Genomic DNA, 20,210 nt, shown 5'->3' with positions numbered 1-20,210 from the left:
TTATACACTATAATAATATATCATGCAGAGAGGGTGTGGGCTGTAGTTCATGCTGCAATACTTCATACTAGTCACAATTTGTGAGAGTTGTAGCGGGTGGGAAGCATGTAAAATACTGCAGACGTCTGTCACTGTGTATGTATGGTTGTCAGACACTAGCTAGCACCTGCAATTCAGTGCACACAGGCTCTTGTGTATGCTTGGTAGAAGTGAACTTAAAGTGAGCTGCACTTACAATTGTTTTTCATAGATGTGCTATATTTTTCTAAACTGCCATGTGTTTGTGCAATTGCTCTGTCACTTAGTTTAGCAATCCAGCTCGCTGCAGCCTTTAGCCAATATTGGTGAAACAATATTGTTAGATTATTTTGATGTACAGATAAATGTGTATACTTTTTTTTTAATAGTTTTTAAGCAAGTTTAAAAAATATTGGGAAAAAACACTTGCAAAACTCATTTCCTATCTATACAGCACTCCAAAATCCATAATTTCATAACCTACATAATTAAACCCATTTTTGAGCTTTTTACAAAAATCCCCTGAAAAATGGCATATCCTAATTGGCCAAACTATGCTAATTAAATGCCTTTAAGTACAGATGTGTCCACATACATCTTACCTCCGTACACTACAGGTCGCATTAAACACGTGAGTGCCGTGCAACTCTGAGAGTATTTTTGTGTGACCTTTTACCTTCAATTGCATCTTATTTGCAAAGTTATGCAAATAGGACACATAAGCAGCTTCAGCTGATTAACATGATATTTAGCATGCCTATATTCTGTGTGTGACTGCGGGTGTATCTGCATGCAAAACACTACGTTACAGTTTTGCATGCAGATCATACTTGCTGACTCTTGATTCATCTTTTCCGGGAGCAGCCCGGTCATCTCGGCTTTGGGGGGCGGGGCCAGGCTGCTTTGCTGGAAAGCCCGCAATTTGCAGGTCCGCGAGGAGAGGGCGGGGCCAGGGGGCAGGGCTAAATGACGAGATTCACTCCGCCCCCTGCATACGGACCCACAAATTTGTCCTAAAATTTCCCCATCCTTCCTACTTCAGTAGAAAGTGGGCGGGATATGTGCCTACTCAGAAGCTATGTTACCTATTCATATCGCTTTGTGAAATAAGATGCATTTGAAGGTAAAAAGTCACAAGAAAAGACATTACCGGGTCACACCAAGGCATGTTCAACATGTAAGGAAGTAAGATGTATGTGAACACATCTGTACCATCGTTCCAACATTTTTACCGTTAAATATTTTCCCATAATTTAGACATACTCAGTGAAGCAATTGTCGTCCAAATCATGGCTAAATGAATTGTCCCATAAATGTGATTGCCAAAGTGGAATGGATATGTGTTAATGGCTGGGGCCTGCAGGCTGACAAGCCACCAGAATATTTAGTGACCACAATATTGTGGTAAAAATATAAATACTTTTTTAAAACTCCTGCCATTAGCTGAGACTGAAATGTCAGGCCACGTTCACATTATATGCCACCATTATATGCATGCTGCCAATACACATTATATACCATACTGTGCATGGCCCCAGTTTACATTATATGCCACACTATGCATGCTGCCAATACACATTATATACCACATTGTGCATGGCCCCAATTCACATTATATACCACACTATGCATGCTGCAAATACACATTATATACCATACTGTGCATGGCCCCAATTCACATTATATGCCACCATTATATGCATGCTGCCAATACACATTATATACCATACTGTGCATGGCCTCAATTTACATTATATGCCACACTATGCATGCTGCCAATACACATTATATACCATACTGTGCATGGCCCCAGTTTACATTATATGCCACACTATGCAAGCTGCCAATACACATTATATACCATACTGTACATGGCACCAATTCACATTATATATCACACTATGCATGCTGCCAATACACATTATATACCATACTGCAGGGCCATCTCTTCCATTGGGCTTGTTGGGCAGTTGCCCTAGGGCCCGAAGCTTGTAGGGGCCCGTCAACCCACCCCCCTGCAGCTGCGGGCAGTTGGTAAATTTGTGATATTTTTCTATGCTGACCGCTGGTGTACTGTATTCTAATCTAACCCCCCCCCCTCCCGGTGACAAGTACTCACCTCAGTCCCAGTTTTATTTCACCTGTTGGTTTCAGACCAGTCAGACAGAGGGCCTGATTCAGAGTCGAATGCTCTGACCAGAGCGCTCGCTCTGAATCTGGGCCCTCCTCCCTGAAAATGGAGCGGCCTTATGGACCCTCGCATAGCTGTGGGTTACCACCCACAGCTATAGCGAGTGTCCTTGATGATCGTCGCGATGGTCAAGACCTTCGCGACCATCGGGCTTGCGACGGAGACCCTGCGGTAGGGTCTCGCTGCCGCAAGCCCTGGAGTGATTTTGGCTCTATCAGAGCCAAAATCAATCCCACTGACATCACTAGTGATGTCAGTGGGGCCGGCTTCAGACGGTAGGCGTTCCCATGGGAACGCCTCCGTCTGGCAGTCACACCCCCCAGCACGCCCACCAAAGGGGGAGTGCTGTCAATCAACATCGACAGCATGCCCCCTTTGGTGCGAGACCAAGAGCGACGGAGAGGCCGTCGCTATCCGGGACTCGCGCATGCGCACGACGGAGCTCCCTCCATCGTGCACATGTGTAGTGGGGCAACATCGACACGCTTGCGAGCGTCCTGTGCTCGAGAGCGGGTCTGAATGACCCCCAGAGTCTCTCTGCATGTTTGGGAGGTCTGATGGGCATGCAGTAGGGTTTAATTTTATTGACCATTTAAATTTTTTTCCTGCGAATGGGTGTGTAGGGGCCCCAGTGCATTGCTTTGCCCAGAGCCCACACTGATGTTAAGACAACCCTGCCATACTGTGCATGGCCCCAATTCACATTATATACCACACTATGCATGCTTCCAATACACATTATATACCATACTGTGCATGGAATCAATTCACATTATATGCCACACTATGCATGCTGCCAATACACATTATATACCATACTGTGCATGGCCTCAATTCACATTATATGCCACACTATACATGCTGCCAATACACATTATATACCATACTGTGCATGGCCCCAATTCACATTATATACCACACTGTGCATGCTGCCAATACACATTACATACCATACTGTGCATGGAATCAATTCACATTATATGCCACACTATGCATGCTGCCAATACACATTATATACCATACTGTGCATGGCCTCAATTCACATTATATGCCACACTATACATGCTGCCAATACACATTATATACCATACTGTGCATGGCCCCAATTCACAGTATATACCACACTATGCATGCTGCCAATACACATTATATACCATACTGTGCATGCTGCCAATACACATTCTATACCATACTGTGCATGGCCCCAATTCACATTATATACCACACTGTGCATGCTGCCAATACACATTATATACCACACTATGCATGCTGCCAATACACATTATATACCATACTGTGCATGGAATCAATTCACATTATATGCCACACTATGCATGCTGCCAATACACATTATATACCATACTGTGCATGGCCTCAATTCACATTATATGCCACACTATACATGCTGCCAATACACATTATATAACATACTGTGCATGGCCCCAATTCACACTATATACCACACTGTGCATGCTGCCAATACACATTATATACCATTCTGTACATGGCCCCAATTCACATTATATGCTAAACTGCGCATGCTGCCAATATACATTATATACCATACTGTGCATGGCCTCAATTCACATTATATGCTAAACTGTGCATGCTGCAAATACACATTATATACCATAGTGTTCATGGCCCCAATTCACATTATATGCTAAACTGTGCATGCTGCAAATACACATTATATACCATAGTGTGCATGGCCCCAATTCACATTATATGCCACACTGTGCATGCTGCCAATACACATTATATACCATCCTGTACACAGCCCCAATTCACATTATATGCCACCCTGTGCATGGACCCTATTCATATTATGTGCCACACTGTACATGCTGCCAATACACATTATCAGGGCTGCCATCAGTATTGATGGGGCCTGGGACTGACAAAATAGGCAGGGCCCCTACCCTTAGGTGGGGGGGCAGTTTGTCAGAGGTGGGCGTCACGGTGGATAATGTGGGTGAACAGCATGATGGGGAGGGTAAAAGTGTGAGAGCAGGGTGAGGGTGTGAGAGCAGGGTGAGGGTGTGAGAGCGAGAGCAGGGTGAGGGTGTGAGAGTGAGAGCAGGGTGTGAGTGTGAAGGCAGGGTGGGGGTGAGTGTGTGAGAGCAGGTTGAGGGTGTGAGAGCAGGGGGAGGGTGTGAGAGCAGTGTGAGGGTCTGAGTGTGAGAGCAGGCTGAGGGTGTGAGAGCGAGAGCACGGTGAGGGTGTGAGTGTGAGAGCAGGGTGAGTGTGTGAGTGTGAGAGAAGGGTGAGGGTGTGAGAGCAGGGGGAGGGTGTGAGAGTAGTGTGAGGGTGTGAGTGTGAGAGCAGGGTGTGAGTGTGAGAGCAGGGTGAGGATGTGAGTGTGAGAGCAGGGTGAGTGTGAGAACAGGGTGAGCATGTGAGTGTGAGAGCAAGGTGAGGGTGTGAGAGCAGGGTGAGGGTGTGAGAGCAGGGTGTGAGTGTGAGAGCAGGGTGAGGGTGAGTGTGTGAGAGCAGGTTGAGGGTGTGAAAGCAGGGTGAGGATGTGAGTGTGAGAACAGGGTGAGGGTGAGTGTGTGAGAGCAGGTTGAGGGTGTGATAGCAGGGGGAGGGTGTGAGAGCAGTGTGAGGGTGTGAGTGTGAGAGCAGGGTGTGAGAGCTGGAGTCTATGTACCTGATCAGTCTCCAGCCTCTCCTGCTCCTGCTGTCCTTCCTCTGCACCACACGCGGTGGCTGTAAATAACATCTCCGCCCACAGCTGCTGCTCCCTCTCTCCCCGGCTGCTGTCTCCCTTGTACAGCCTCTCCCTGCTGCTCCTGCTCCAGCCATGCCGCGTACATTTACCTGGACAGAGAGAGAGGGACCCGGGGGGCAGGCAACACATTTTGAACATAGCACTGGTCGCAAGCCAATCAGAGCTTCCAGACCGGCAGCCAATCAGGAGCTGCAGCTGCAGCCGCTCCTGATTGGCTGCCGGTCCTCAAGCTCCGATCAGCTTGCGGAAAGCTCCAAATTGAAAATACCGCCGGCACATGTCCACTACACTGCTTCCGCTGCTACCCGGGCCCCCTTTCAGTCCGGGCCTGGGACTATAGTTCCGGCAGTCCCCCCCTGATGGCGGCCTTGCACATTATATACCTTACTGTACATGGCCCCAATTCACATTATATACCATACTGTGCATGGCCTCAATTCACATTAAATGCCATACTATGCCTGCTGCCAATACACATTATATATCATACTGTACATGGCCCCAATTCACATTATATGCATACCTGCGGACTTTCTGGCTGCTCCTTCCAGGAGGGAGCAGCCAGATTGGCAGGACAGGGGGGGCGTGGCCGGGACAAGGGGGTGTTGCCGGGTGGGTGACATCACTTGTAGGCGTGGTGGGGCGGCGTCACGTGATCGCGTCAATTTGGCCCGCCCCCGCTATGCAATGCCGATAAAATAGGCATTGTGATGCAGAGGGCGGGACCAAAATGAAGCGAATCACGTCACCGGCCCCCCAGCTGCGGGGGTTGCAGGGGTCATTGCGGGGGAGATAGGAGGGGTGGGCAGCAGCCGGGAGGATTGCCTGCCTTCCCGGGAGGTCGGGAGCGGCAACCAATTTTTGGGAGGCTCCCGACCAAATCGGGAGGGTAGGCAAGTATGATTATATGCTAAACTGTGCATGCTGCCAATACACATTACATACCATACTGTGCATGGCCCCAATTCACATTATATGCCACACTATGCATGGCCCCAATTCACATTATATACCATGTTGTGCATGCTGCCAATATACATTATATACCATACTGTGCATGGCCCCAATTCACATTATATACCACACTATGCATGCTGCCAATACACATTACATACCATACTGTGCATGGTCCCAATTCACATTATATGCCACACTGTGCATGGTCCCAATTCACATTATATGCCACACTGTGCATGGTCCCAAATCACATTTTATGCCACACTATGCATGCTGCAAATCCACATTATATGCCACACTGTGCATGCTGCCAATACACATTATATACCATACTGTGCATGGTCCCAATTCACATTTTATGCCATACTATGCATGCTGCAAATACACATTATATACCATAATGTGCATGGTCCCAATTCTCATTATATAGCACACTGTGCATGCTGCCAATACACATTATATGCCACACTGTGCATGCTGCCAATACACATTATATGCCACACTATGCATGCTTCCAATACACATTATATGCCACACTATGCATGCTGCCAATACACATTATATGCCACAGTGTGCATGCTGCCAATACACATTATATACCATACTGTACATGGCCCCAATTCACATTATATGTCACACTGTGCATGCTGCCAGTACACATTATATGCCACAGTGTGCATGGTCCCAATTCACATTATATGTCACACTATACATGCTGCCGATAAACATGGCACACCACACCAGTGGCGTCCCTACCCATGGTGTCATCTGGTGCAGGGAGGGACATTTTGAGTGCAGTGCAGCAGTGTGCACCCCAAAAAGGGGCTTGGGGGTTCACTGGACGGGTCGTGGACTCACTGGATGGAGTCGTGGCCTTGTGGCCCAATCCCTCATCGTGGTCCCGTTCTTAATATTTCTTTGGGGGGGGTGCAGGGGGTGCTGACTGCTTGTGTTGCAGTGTCGGCTCCCTCACAGTGTCAGGAGCTGAGTGCTGCACTACAGTGCAGCATCCGGCTCCTGCCACTGTGGGGGAATGTCAGTCTGCACCTTGGTGTCACCCCTCGGCGGGTGATACCCAGGTGCGGCCCACACCCCCCACACCCTCCTTGTGACGCCACTGTACCACACTGTGCATGGCCCCAATTCACATTATATACCATACTGTCCATGGCCCCAATTCACATTATATGCCACACTATGCAAGCTGCCAATACACATTATATACCATACTGTGTATGGCCCCAATTCTCATTGTATACGACATTGTTCATGCCCCCAAATCACATTTTATACCACACTTTTGCATGCTGCCAATTCACATTGTATACAACATTGTATATGCCCCCAAATTGCATTTATGTGACACTGTACATGCCCTAATTCACATTGTATGCCACACTGTGTTTTCCCACTATTCACATTACTATACACTGTGCCCCCAATTTATAGTATATGCCACACTACTACCCCATATTATTATTTTTTGTGCTAACTTGGTGATCTGAGCTTCTATGAATGCTGATGCAGCTCCTATCCTGACTCCTGTCCTGTCACTTTTTTCAAGTGTCGTCTTGTTATTGCAATGTAGGCTGGTGTAAGAGGAGGAAGAGGTGGGCCAACAGATGAGAGCACCAGTGGCATCATTTATAATGTTGGTGGGGCACAGCTGGCCTGGCAATATGGCACCTCTGAGAGGAATCCCGCTGATTGTCAGGCCAGGAGGACTGCTGTAGTTTTGTTTATGGCCAGAACTTTGCTCCCCAAATATCTGTGAGATAGCTACAAAATTTTAACCTCAGTCTGAGCAAACTTGATTCATATTAAATCCAGAACTTCTGTGTTTGCATGCAAGGGTGTAACTAGAACTTTGTGGGCCACATAGCAAGATCTTATAAGAGCCCACTAGAGGGGAATAACTCCCAATTATGGACACCATTCAAGTACCAACTAAAACTGTATTTTTGAGGGCTGAATGAGAGATTCTGAACTTACTCCTAAAGCAAGCAACGTCCCCATAAATGTGTCACACAAAACTGTACTGTACATAATTTTGTTTTTACTTGTGCTTTATCAGAATTTACCCTGAGTATTCCCATCTGCTTCCATCCTCCCAGATGTTCCCATCAGATGATGCAAATTCTTACACCCCATAGACATTGTAATCTTGTGCAATCTAGCATAAAAGCTGGTGCATTTGCCTAGTATTAGGTATATGGTTTCACTGAACAGTGTATACTCTACTGGTCGGCATTTGCACATTTTTAAATTTCACTTATTGAGTACTTATAGATGAGTACTTATCGTTGGGACCAATTATTAAAATGAGAATTGAAATTGCACTTTAACTCAAATCAAAGTACTGAGAATTTTTAATAGATTAATTTCACCCAAACCTTTAGTAATTTCTTGGATTTATATGTATAATTTGTTTACCTAAATATTCTTAACTCTGTTTGGAACAAATAATATATTGCTCTGTATGTGTTGTGCAAATCCCTATGATTTCAAGTAGTGTCCCTCTTTTCCTTAAAGTCAACTGGGAAGAATAATACATATACAACAATATTAAATAAGGTCAAATATGTCAATAACAAAACAGACCAGCAGTAGCAGAAAATGTTGAAATTCTCATGCCAGAAAGAAGAAAACAAGTTATTTGAGTTTTGCTCCCATGTCTGCTCTCTTTACTGCTATTCCATGACCTTTTAGCACTAGAGAACTCTATCAGTTTATGGTCCCTTGAGGTATGACCTTTTTCAATCCTCTCAGTGGTGGATAAAAGGAATCATTTTCCTCCGTAGATGAGTCTAAACTATATTCATATGAAAAAGCAGGGGACCTCATCCTTAGCGGAAGAAAGTTCACAAGGCCAAGAGACAGAAAATGCCTGTTTTAGCCTACCTGTGGTGATTAACATTTTCTCCTGGTCCCTGCTTTTATTACTTTTTTTTCTTTGACAATTTGTTCTTTTCCTTTTTAAGCTTTGCTTCTATTTGACAGTTCCCAAGAGAAGTCTGTATGATTTAATGGAAAGGTTTGCCCAGTGTTGTTATAGGCTCTGGTTATCAACAGGAAAAGTTAACCTCTGATCTGCAGATTGACTCCTCTAGCACTTTGCACTGCTAGGTTTAGTCTTTTTAAAGTCAAGCAGATTGCTGGCAAAGCAACAAAGATATCGTTTTTGCATTAATAATATCCTCTGGTCTGGCATGATCATTATTTTAACATAAATAAGTGTAATCAATGCAAATTTGGATTAAATATATATATTTTTTGCATTTCAATTAGAAATGTGTGCCAACTAGAGATGTGCGCCGACCCCTGTGTTTTGGTTTTGGACCTGGATCTCCCCTGGTTTTGGATCTGAATCTGGTTTTGGATTTTTTTCCTTGGTGTTGTATTTTTAGGTTTTGGTTTTGGATCTGTATTTTTTCCAAAAAATTGTAAAGCGCAACGGAATATGCTGCGCTATATAAGAAACTGTTAATAAATAAATAAAATAAATAAACAGCTAAAACCAAATTAATAACCTTAATAACAATAATTTTCAGGCATTTCGAGGCATTTTTTACCACCTCACAGCTCACAATATTGATTTGACTGTTTTTCACCAATACAGGCCAAAGGCTGCAGCGAGCTGGCTGGCTAAAGTAAGCAACAGAGCAGCGGCACAAATGCACGGCAGTTTAAAAATTATAGGACATCTATGAAACATTGCCACACAGCAGTGGCAGACTGGATGGCAGTTTAATAAACTATAATAAGGTCAGTCGGCAATGCCCCAAATTGTGCCAAATGTAAAGGAAAGAGGTGCAAGATGGAATTGTCCCTCCCACCCACTCTTATTTGGGATATTAAAAAGGACATGCACAGTTTAACAAACCAAGTACTTTAGCCACTAGGACTGACACTTTCGTGGCTGAACTCCTTGGTTTGTTTGGGCCCCCACAAAATATTTTTTGGAAGGACTACCTTCAATTATTAAGGAGGAGGTTGATGATGAGGGTGTTGGTGGTGGAGATTGCATGTGCTGGTCCAACCTGCTGGTAGCTGATACTGGACTGCTTGTTATTAATTTACAAATGATAATTTTGTAAAACAAATTGCATGAACTCGCTGCAAATGACTAACAGGGAGGAGGTGCCTATATGGTTAACTTCCCTTCCTCTGCTAACTTTGGCTTTACAAATGGAATTGATGCCTTCACAACTGTTGTCAGAATTTAGATTAAAATAATTCCACACCCAAGACGTTGCTTTTTTGGCTTTATTTTTTTCATTAGCAAGAACTGCTGCCACTGGTGGCTGATTTACGCAAACCACATCCTTATCATCAACATCCACATTAGCGTCAGATAGGACACAAATGTCCCCCTCATGCTCCTTTTGCACTTCCTCCACACTATCATCCTCATTTTTTATTATTTCACCATCTAATACTAGGTCCCTCCCTCTACTCACTCTTGCTTTGCAATGGTTACATATGGCTTGACAACAGTTGTCCGGATTGGGGCGGAAATAATTCCACAAGTGAGAAGTGGATTTTTTTGTCTTTTGCCCCGATATGACAACAATGGTCTTTGCCTTTTTCAATTCATGGGCATCAGCTGTTGCCTTACTTACAAAAAAGACATCCTCTGCATCAACATCCTCATCACCAACATCTTCATCTTCAACATCCTCATAATCCTTAGCACCTTCAACTACCAAAATATCCTCCTCCTCCATGTGCAATTCCACAGAAGCATCCTCACTGACTACGTCTGCAAGATGTTAACTGCCCTTCCCCACATTTACAGAGAGCACACACATGTTAGAACTTGGAGGATCCTCCAGTACACTACTATTTAGGTCTGGCTCACACATGGCAACCGCGGACAAACTTTCCTCGGGGATTTGTGATTTCTATTTCTCAGGGCACACAGTTGTTATTTCTGAAGGGCTATTAGAAGAATCAGCAGTCTTCCTAAAGAAAGACCAATGCCTTATCCTTTCCTTGCCACTTTGTGTAGTGAAGGGCCAATTGACAATTTTTTGTTTATCTAAAGGCAAATTTCCTTTAAAGGCATGGGCCTTCATAGAGGATGAGGAAGTTGATGGTCATGTACTGCTGACAGCAGCTACAACATGTGGTTCTTGGCCTTGTTCTCCTGTCATGTGACAGCCCTCCATATTTTCTGCGGTCTTGAAGCAGTGTCACAAGCACCAATAGTGTAGCCAAGGTCCAGTTACAAAATTCACACGCGTGCAGTCGGGCACACACACAAATATATTGGACAAAAAAAGACAATTGATTTTTATTTTTTTTTCAGCTCCAGAACTTTGGCCCAGAGCAGCAATTGATCACGACTGGAGTGGGGCAGCACTAGATTGCAACTTGCATTGCTGGCTGGATACATGCACACACACAGACAGTAAAATATAAAAAAAATACTATTTATTTTTATTTTTTTTATGCTCCAGAACTTGGGCCAAGAGCACCGATTGATCACGACTGGAGTTGGGCAGAACTAAGGGCCTGATTCAGACCCACTCGCGAGCGGCTGTCCGCTCGCAAGTGGGTCGATGTTCTGGACTGAGCATGTGCACGACGGAGGGAGCTCCGTCGTGCGCATGCGCCAGACGCGACGAGCGAAGGAAAGTCCTTCGCTCGTTGTGTCTGATCAAAGGGGGCGTGCTGTCGATGTTGATTGACAGCACGCCCCCTTTGGTAGGCGTGCCGGGGGGTGTGCCTCCCTGACGGGGGCGTTCCCACGGGAACGCCTCCCGTCAGAAGCCGGCCCACTGACATCACTAGTGATGTCAGTGGGAGTGATTTTGGCTCTGATAGAGCCAAAATCACTCCGGAGCTTGCGGTTGAAAACCTCAACCGCAGGCTCCGGCTCGCAGTTTCGATGGTCACGATGGTCAAGACCATTGCGGCCATCAAACTGCACGCTCGTATAGCCTGTGGGTGGTGACCCACAGCTATACGAGCGTCCTGGAGGACGCTCCATTTTCATGGAGGCCGGCCCTCATTCAGAGCGTGCGCTCTGCTCAGAGCGTACGGCTCTGAATGAGGGCCTAAGTTGCAACTTGCGTTGCTGGCTGGATCTTGTGCGGTTAAGCCTAACACTCACACACACACAGAAAAATATTACACTAAAAGAAACTTTTATTTTTATTTTTTTTTACAATATAATTTTTATTTTTTTGGGGGGGAGTCCAGAACTTGGGCCCAGATGGACGCAGCACCAGCCCAGATGGACACAGCAGACAGCAGAGCACCATCCCAGAATGGATCAGCACTACAGCACCCCAGGACACAGCAGACAGCAGAGCACCAGCCCAGAATGGATCAGCACTCAGCAGCATCAGCCCAGAATGGATCAGCAGTGCACCAGCCCAGGACACAGCAGACAGCACAGCACCACTGTCTTAGCCCTACACTACCCACCCTCCCTTTTCAGTCTCCACAGCCAAAGTGAAATGGCGTCCGCCACACAGGGGCACCGAGAGGGGGGGCGGATATGGTTTACCCGGGCCCAGGCTTCGCGAGGGGCCTGGCGGGGGCCCTGGTCTGGTGCCGATCCTCCCTCCCTTCTCCCTCTCTCACAGCAGCCCAGCACACAGCATGTGCTGAGCTGCAGTGGGAGACTGTTCGTGGTTGCTGAGCAGCCGCCACAGCAGTCTCCTTTGCCTGTGGGGGGGAGTGATCACACTGACTGTGCCCCCCCTGGCTTTGAGGCGGGCTGAGGGGCTTACAGCGCCCCCCTCCCTGGCACGCAGCGTCACAACAGTGTTTTTTTTTGTCAAGGGGGCATGGCCACGCCTCCCGTGATTAGGCCACATCCCCTATGTACCTGGGTCCACCAGGGCTCTCTACAGCCCTGCCGCCGCGTGGTCCCTGTATACTACATTGATCATAGAGACGTTAGCTTGCGAACCGCGAGATTTCCATCTCTATGGTTTTGCCTCGGTTTCGAGATCCAAGTCAGGTTTGAAACTCCCCAAGCCTGCTTGGATCCGACTCGGATCTGCAAAATTCGGGTGGGCGTGGTTCTCTGAGAACCAAACCCGCTCATCCCTAGTGCTAACCCCCGTGTTTTGGTTTTGGTTTTGGATCTTTATCTCCTCTTGTTTTGGATATGGATTGGTTTTGCCAAAACTGCCCTTGCGTATTTTGTTTTTTGTTTTTGGCTTTGAATCTGTATTTTTTCTAAAAAAAAATCATAAAAACAGCTAAAATCACATAATTTGGGCCTGTTTTTGTTCCTACAGTATCATTAATCTCAATAACATTTATTTCCAGTAATTTCCAATCAATTTAGACCACTTCACAATATTGATTTTTTTTCATCTAGTTTAGGGCCAAAAGGTTGCATCCAGCTAACTGGCTGACTAAGCTAAGCAACAGCAGTGGGTGGCTATAACATGTGGCAGTTCATCTTCCAACACGGAAACAGTGTGCTATACAGTGTGGGTTGGATACACCAATAGTGCACTTACTGTGACAGCAGTGTCGGCAGTGTGAGGTGCTGGCGGTGTCCTCAATGCGGAAGTGCCAGCGGTGTTGGCAGTGTGGCAGTGTTGGCAGAGTGGGGGTCCTGACAGTGTCCTGAGTGCATAGTGTCAGCATGCGTGGGTGCCAGCAGTGTCCTCAGTGCGGAGTGCTGACAGTGTTGGCTTTGCAGAGATGAACTCAGTGTGGGAGTAGTGGCAGTGTGGGGTTGCTGACGGCATCCTCAATACTTGGGGCAGTAGTGCAGGAGTTCTGGCAGTATCCTTAGTGCAGGTGCCTGTAGTGTCTGCAAAGCGGGGGTGCCAGCGGTGTCCTCAGTGTGGGAGTGTCAGCAGTGTGGGGTTGCTGGCAGTGTCCTCAGTACATGGGGAGTGCGGGGGTGCTGGCACTGTGCTCAGTGCAGGGTGTCGGCAAAGCGGGGGTACCAGTGGTGTCCTCATTGTGGGAGAGTCGGCAGTGTGGGGTCACTGACGGTGTCCTCAGTATGTTGGGCAGCAGTGCAGGGGTGCTGGCAGTGTCCTCAGTGCAGGGTGTCGGCAAAGCGGAGGTGCCAGCGGTGTCCTCAGTGCATGTGTGCTGACAGTGTCGCCAGTGCAGGGGAGCCGGCAGTGTCATCAATGTGGGAGTGCTGGCAGTGTCAGCAGTGTGGGGTCGCTGACGTTGTCCTCATATGCGGCAGCAGTGCAGGGGTGCTGGCAGTGTCCTCAGTGCAGGGCACCGGCAGTGTCGGCAGAGCGAGGGTGCCAGCGGTGTCCTCAGTGTGGGGGTCCTGATGGTGTCGACAGTGCATGGGTGCCGGTGGTGTCCTCAATGCAGGGTGCCAGCAGTGTTGGCAGCGGGGGTGTCGACAGCGGGTCATGATGCCAGTGGGTGTCAGCAGCATGGGGTGCTGGCGGTGTTGGCAGCGAGGGGTGCGGGCGGTGTCAGGCAAGGGGGATGGGTGGCATCTTCATAACTTCCTGTGCCCGTATTCAATGGGATTAATGCTGTTTGGCTGAGAGCCGTGACAGATGGCTCTCTCAGCCAATAAGTGTTAAGCCCGCTCGCTGAAAAACCTGACAGTGGGATTTCGAGGTTTTGTATCGATTAAGGATCTGGGGCAGGCAGCGAGATCCAAGCTGTGTCTCGGATCCACGAAATTTGGGTGGATCCGATTCCCGGAGAACCGGACCCGCTCATCTCTAATTTCAATAATAAGAACAGCAATTGAATCTATCTGAAAACTAGAAGTTAAATTAGTACAGCCAGGTTTATTAGTACTTTCTTTTAGGATAACAGCCATCTTTGAAAATGTGTCCTCATTGTTACCTCTCCTTTCAGTATTCAATGAAAGTATTTTTTATTTTTAAATTTCTCCTGTAGCCCCTTTTTCATACATGAGTGTGTAGTGAAGAGTGGCAACATGCAACTACATTATACTCAGCTACATCAATCTCTCCTATGTCCCTGGGCACTGTGGGCTGAAGTGTGAAAAAGACCCTTCTGCATCCAATTTTTAAAACCAGCTTAGCTGATAGCTGTGAAGTGTTTTTGTTAGTCAAGACAAAGGGAAACAAAAGTTCTTAACAATTGCTGTACACCAGACCTTTTATTTATATATATATATATATATATATATATATATTATATATTCACAATTGGTTAAGATATTCAAACATTATTTAGCTTTATTTAAATACTTTAGTTTCTGTAGCACTAGGTTACGTGATAATAGTTAGTTTATTTTGTATTTTGTAAAAGCAAACTATAAAAAGATACAGATAATATAAATACTACTATAAGATAGGTGTAGTGGTGCAGTTAACATCACAGCTCTTACTAAAATGTACGCCAGACCATCTTTTGATAAAAATTACTCCTTTATTAAACTCCTCCAGCACATATTTAGTGGTTAATATAAATACCAGTAAGTCACTGGTTCTGCACAAGAGTTGACCCTCATTCGCCTCTAAACTCTTCTCTTCAGCAACTTCCATGATCTCTCAACACCATGTTAATTTAACTGTCACTCATCCCCTCTCAGTCCCGCTAAACATGGCTGTCACCCTAGGTTCTGGTCTTTTAGGTCACAAGCTCAGGTGTTCAGACTTCATCGGTTTATTCTCTCAGAAGGCTGACTTGGCCATACAGTATTGGCTTAAGAACGAACTTCTGCAAATTCACCTAATATTTTTTCACCATCCCATGGCTCTTTCTATTGTCTGCCTTAGAACTCTGGCCAGCAGAACTCTTTACAATTGTTCGCTCAGTGGCCACACAGCAGGGGCGTAACTAGGGTATATGGAGCCCAGGCCAAATTTAAAAATTCTACACACACCCCCATGCACTGGAAAAAATGGGTGTGGTCACAAGGGGCATGGCCACTTAAAAGGGTGTGATTCAACATGACACACACCCCTATCTCGTCACTCTGAACATACATTTTCATTCCATTTGCACCTGAATGCAGTGCCCCTAATACAGTCTCCCCTATGCAGTGCCCCCAGTAGTGGTCCCCCTTATGCAGGCTCCAAGTAGTGCCCCTTATACAGTACCCTCAGTTTGCAATGTCCCCAGTAGTGATCTCTCTTAGACAGGCCCCAAGTAGTGATCCCCCCTATCCAGTGCCCCTTATGAAGTGCCCCCTGTAGTGGTCCTCCCTATTCAGGCTAATGCAGGTTCCCAATAGTTCCCCTTATACATTGCCCCCAGGAGTGGTCTCCATTATCCATGCCCCCAGTAGTGATCCCCCCTGTAGTGGTCCCCCTTAAGCAGGCTCCCAGTAGTACCCCTTATACAGTATCCCCAATTTGCAATGTCCCAGTAGTGATCCCTCTTAGGCATGCCCCAAGTAGTGATCCCCCCTATTCAGTGCCCCTTATACAGTGCCCCCTGTAGTGGTCCCCCCTTATGCAGGCCCCAAGTAGTGATCCCCCCTATCCAGTGCCCCTTATACAGTGCCCCCTGTAGTGGTCCTCCCTATTCAGTGCCCCCAGTAGTCCCCCCCATGCAGTGCCCCCAGTAGTGGTCCCCTGATGCAGTGCCCAAATAGTAGCCCCCTCCCCAGTAGTGCCCCCAGTAGTGGTCCCCCCAGATGCAGTGCCCCCAGTAGTTGTCCCCAGTAGAGGTCCCCCACAATGCAGTGCCCCAGTAGTAGCCCCCTCCCCAGTAGTGCCCCCTCCCCAGTAGTGTCCCCAGTAGTGGTCCCCCCAGATGCCGTGCCCCCAGTACTAGTCCCCAGAAGTGGTCCCCCCATGCAGTGCCCTCAATAGACAACACACAAGTAAAAGAAAAAAAATACCACTTACCTGAATCCCCACTCCTGCTTCTGCTCCTGCAACTGCTCCTGCCACCGTCTGCACCAATGCAGTTCTCCCGGGCTGGCACGCTCTGCTTTATGGGAGAGACATCATGACATCGTGATGTCTCTCCATTACCCTTTGCAGGAGCTGGAAGACAGAGCTCATGAGTGAGCTCCAGCTTGGCTCTTGTAGTGGGCACAGCAGCAGCAGCAGGCAATGAGAGTCTGTAGAGCCTCTCATTGGCTGCTGATTAACACACACATCGCTGCCACGCTGGGAAGCCTAGCGCCGGTCATGAGTAAATGTGTAGTGCTGACTACAAGCACTGTGGTCAGCACTACACTGGCTAACCAGGACGGGCCGGTACCATGGCCGGCAGCACCCACCGTGCCGCCAGTCACACAGCGCCCAGGGCATGAGCCCAGAAGGCCCTACCCTAGTTACACCACTGCCACACAGGCAATGCTTATTTCACCATAACTTCAGTCTCTCGCTAGGCAAGGATAAGAACATCTAGACAAGCTTGCAGTTGGACTTGACGCTTCATACCCAAACAAGTTCTTAAGAAGTAGAGTATGGAGCCAAAAGTAACTCCCTTAGGTCTATCTACTTGGACAATGGAAAGACAAAGTAAATCTTCTGATCCTGTCATTTACTCCCAAATTATCTAAATTATGAGGAGCAGTCTACTAATGGTGCTTAGCCAAATAGATATTACACACAGTTCTCAGCGATGTCGTGTAGCAGTCTGCATGTATTTATGAAACGTTACCATAGTATTTAATTAGGATTCGGCGCTTTAATCTCATTCACCATTTATAGTCTTTGCAATTCAGACATCGCTGCTTTTATAGTAGGATAACATGATTTTATACATCCATGAATTTAAGTGGTAAGCGTGACAAGATAAACCTTTGCTGAAAGAGTACATGTGCATTTACAGTGTAAGTATGGAGCTTGTGCAGAATTTGTCACTCTGTGCACAACTCATGTTCTCATGAAAGTACAGTACAATAGCTCTGTTAAGCACAGTCATTTAAGACACCTCATATCTTTGAAACACATTCCTTACAAAATATAAATCCTGTGCCTCACAAAACACTTGCAGTTTCCAATCTGTTAATGAGGATTGATCTTTATTTGCTCCAGACATATCTATACATTAGAATTATGGTTGCAGGAATCTTAATATACACAATACAGATGATATAAATAAGTGAGCAGACACATACTGTATCTTCACATAAGTTACCAAGTGACTTACATTCATCTCTAAATCATCCACTTTATAATGTCTGTTCATTGCTTCCATTATACAGCACTTAATACAAGGTCAGTGCTTAATAGGGATTTGGGATGGAATTTATTCCTAGTAGCATGTATTCAGCACTATTGTGTTATGTATTTTATAATGATTGCTATTGGTGTAAGAATTAGAGATGAGCGGTTTGGTTTCACTCAATTTAAGTTCGGATCTCAAAAGCAGCATCTTATTTCCTATCCAGCTCTCATGTGTTTTGGATAGCCAATAAGGTAAATCCAAACGCGCTAATTTGGCAAAAAGAACAGAGTCAAAACCAAACAGCTCATCTCTAGTCATATGTGTGCTATATTGATCATTGGTTTCTTTACTAACAGTACATATAAAAATGTTTAATTCCTGTTTAATATATAAAGTGCATATAAATAGTTACAGGAGAAACTCGCATACAACATTCTAAGTAGGGATGTGTGCAGACCCCTGTGTTTTGGTTTTGGATCTGTATCTCCTTGTGCTTTGGATCTGGATTTGGTTTTGCAAAAACTGCCCCTTGTGTGTTTTGGTGTTGGTTCTGAATTTTTTCTAAAAAAATCATAAAAACAGCTAACAACACATAACTTGGGCCTGTATTTGTTCCTACAGTATTATTAACCTAACTAACATTTATTTCCAGTAATCTCCAGTCAATTTTGACCACCTCACCACTCACAATATTGATTTAATCTAGTTTAGGCCAAAACGTTGCATCCAGCTAGCTGGCTGACTAGCTTAGTGACAGCAGTGGGCGGCACTAGCATGTGGAAGTTCAACTTCCAACATGGCACAGAGTAGCAAAGCAGTGGTAGACAGGATGGCATTTTAATAAACTATATGTCCCCATGAAAGTTTAAAAAACAAGAATGTTTTCCTTAACTAGGTCAGAGGCTCGACGGAGTTGGAATATGTTTATGGACTGAAAACAGGGAAAGGACAGAAGGATTGATTTTTAATTTATATATTTTAATGTTTTGTTTCCTAAAAACATTTATAAGGGAAGATCAATCTATGATCAAGTTCTTAAGATCCTAAAAGACATCTTTGATCTGGATGAGGTTTTTTAATTATTATACATCTAATAGAAATGAGGTAGCCTTGCTTATGGAGCTGCTAGAACATACTGTAAACAGACATTTACTTTGTACTCAGGGAGGTTGTTAGGGATAATTGGACCAAGACTTGCTGTTTACAACAGAGGAAAGCAGCCTGTAGTTCTCCTTCTGAACTAAAACTCCCAGCATCTGTGATGTTTGCTGGGCCTACTAGAAGTTATTTGTCAACAACAGGTGGCTTTGCTTCAGGTTACCTTAGCCTGCTTTACGCACTGTATGTACCATGTAAATATATATGTTTGTGACCAATATACACAACTAATTTTTGTATTAAAATTATTTGCACTTTATTGCATACATCCTTGCAGGAAGATCCTCTGTGCTGCTGCTCATATTTGCCCACCCCATCCACTTGGTGGTTCAGAATTAAAAAAAAAAAAAATTAAAGGGGCATACAGGAGATGCTGTGTGTGGCCATTACAATTTCTGGACATTCATAAACTCTAAACTTAAAAATGTTAGACAGCAATGCCCCAAACAGCACATAATGCAAAGAAAAGAGGCGCAAGATGGAATTGTCCTTGGGCCCTCCCACCCACCTTCATGCTGTATATATGAAACAGGACATTAACAGTTTAACAAACCATTCACATCAGCGACAGGGACTGCCACTTGTGGCTGAAATGATTGGTTTGTTTGGACCCCCACAAAACAAGCTGCTAATGCGCAGTAGACATTGGTGGCAATGATCCCATACATAACTGGCTTTACAACAAATGTAAGATCAGAAAATGTCACTTCCGGTTCCGGTTCCATGATGTCACTTCCGGTTCCGTGAGGTCACTTCCGATTTCGACAGCCCGCAAACCGGAAGTGGGTGTTTTTAAGCTCCAAACATGCCCACCACACCCTGAAGCAAGCTATAAAAAGCCAGCAAACACACAAGTACACAGCAGCCTTGAGGAAGAGACTACAAATTTCGAAACACATTGGCTATCTACACCTGTGTCATCTCCTGGACCAGAAGAACAACAAACAAAGATCCCCAGACAATTTGGGTACAAACTAGTGGAGCCATTGCAGGGCCACCCGGAATCCCTGCAAACCAACACCCGCTAGCTCCCCACCCCTCCTCTAGTACGACTTTACTAAAGTACTTCATGTATCCAGTTTTTTCTTT

Source organism: Taudactylus pleione, unplaced genomic scaffold (genome assembly GCF_031769625.1).
Source record: "Taudactylus pleione unplaced genomic scaffold, aTauple2 ptg000392l, whole genome shotgun sequence".
NCBI lineage: Eukaryota > Metazoa > Chordata > Amphibia > Anura > Myobatrachidae > Taudactylus > Taudactylus pleione.
This window is presented reverse-complemented; position numbering follows the sequence as displayed.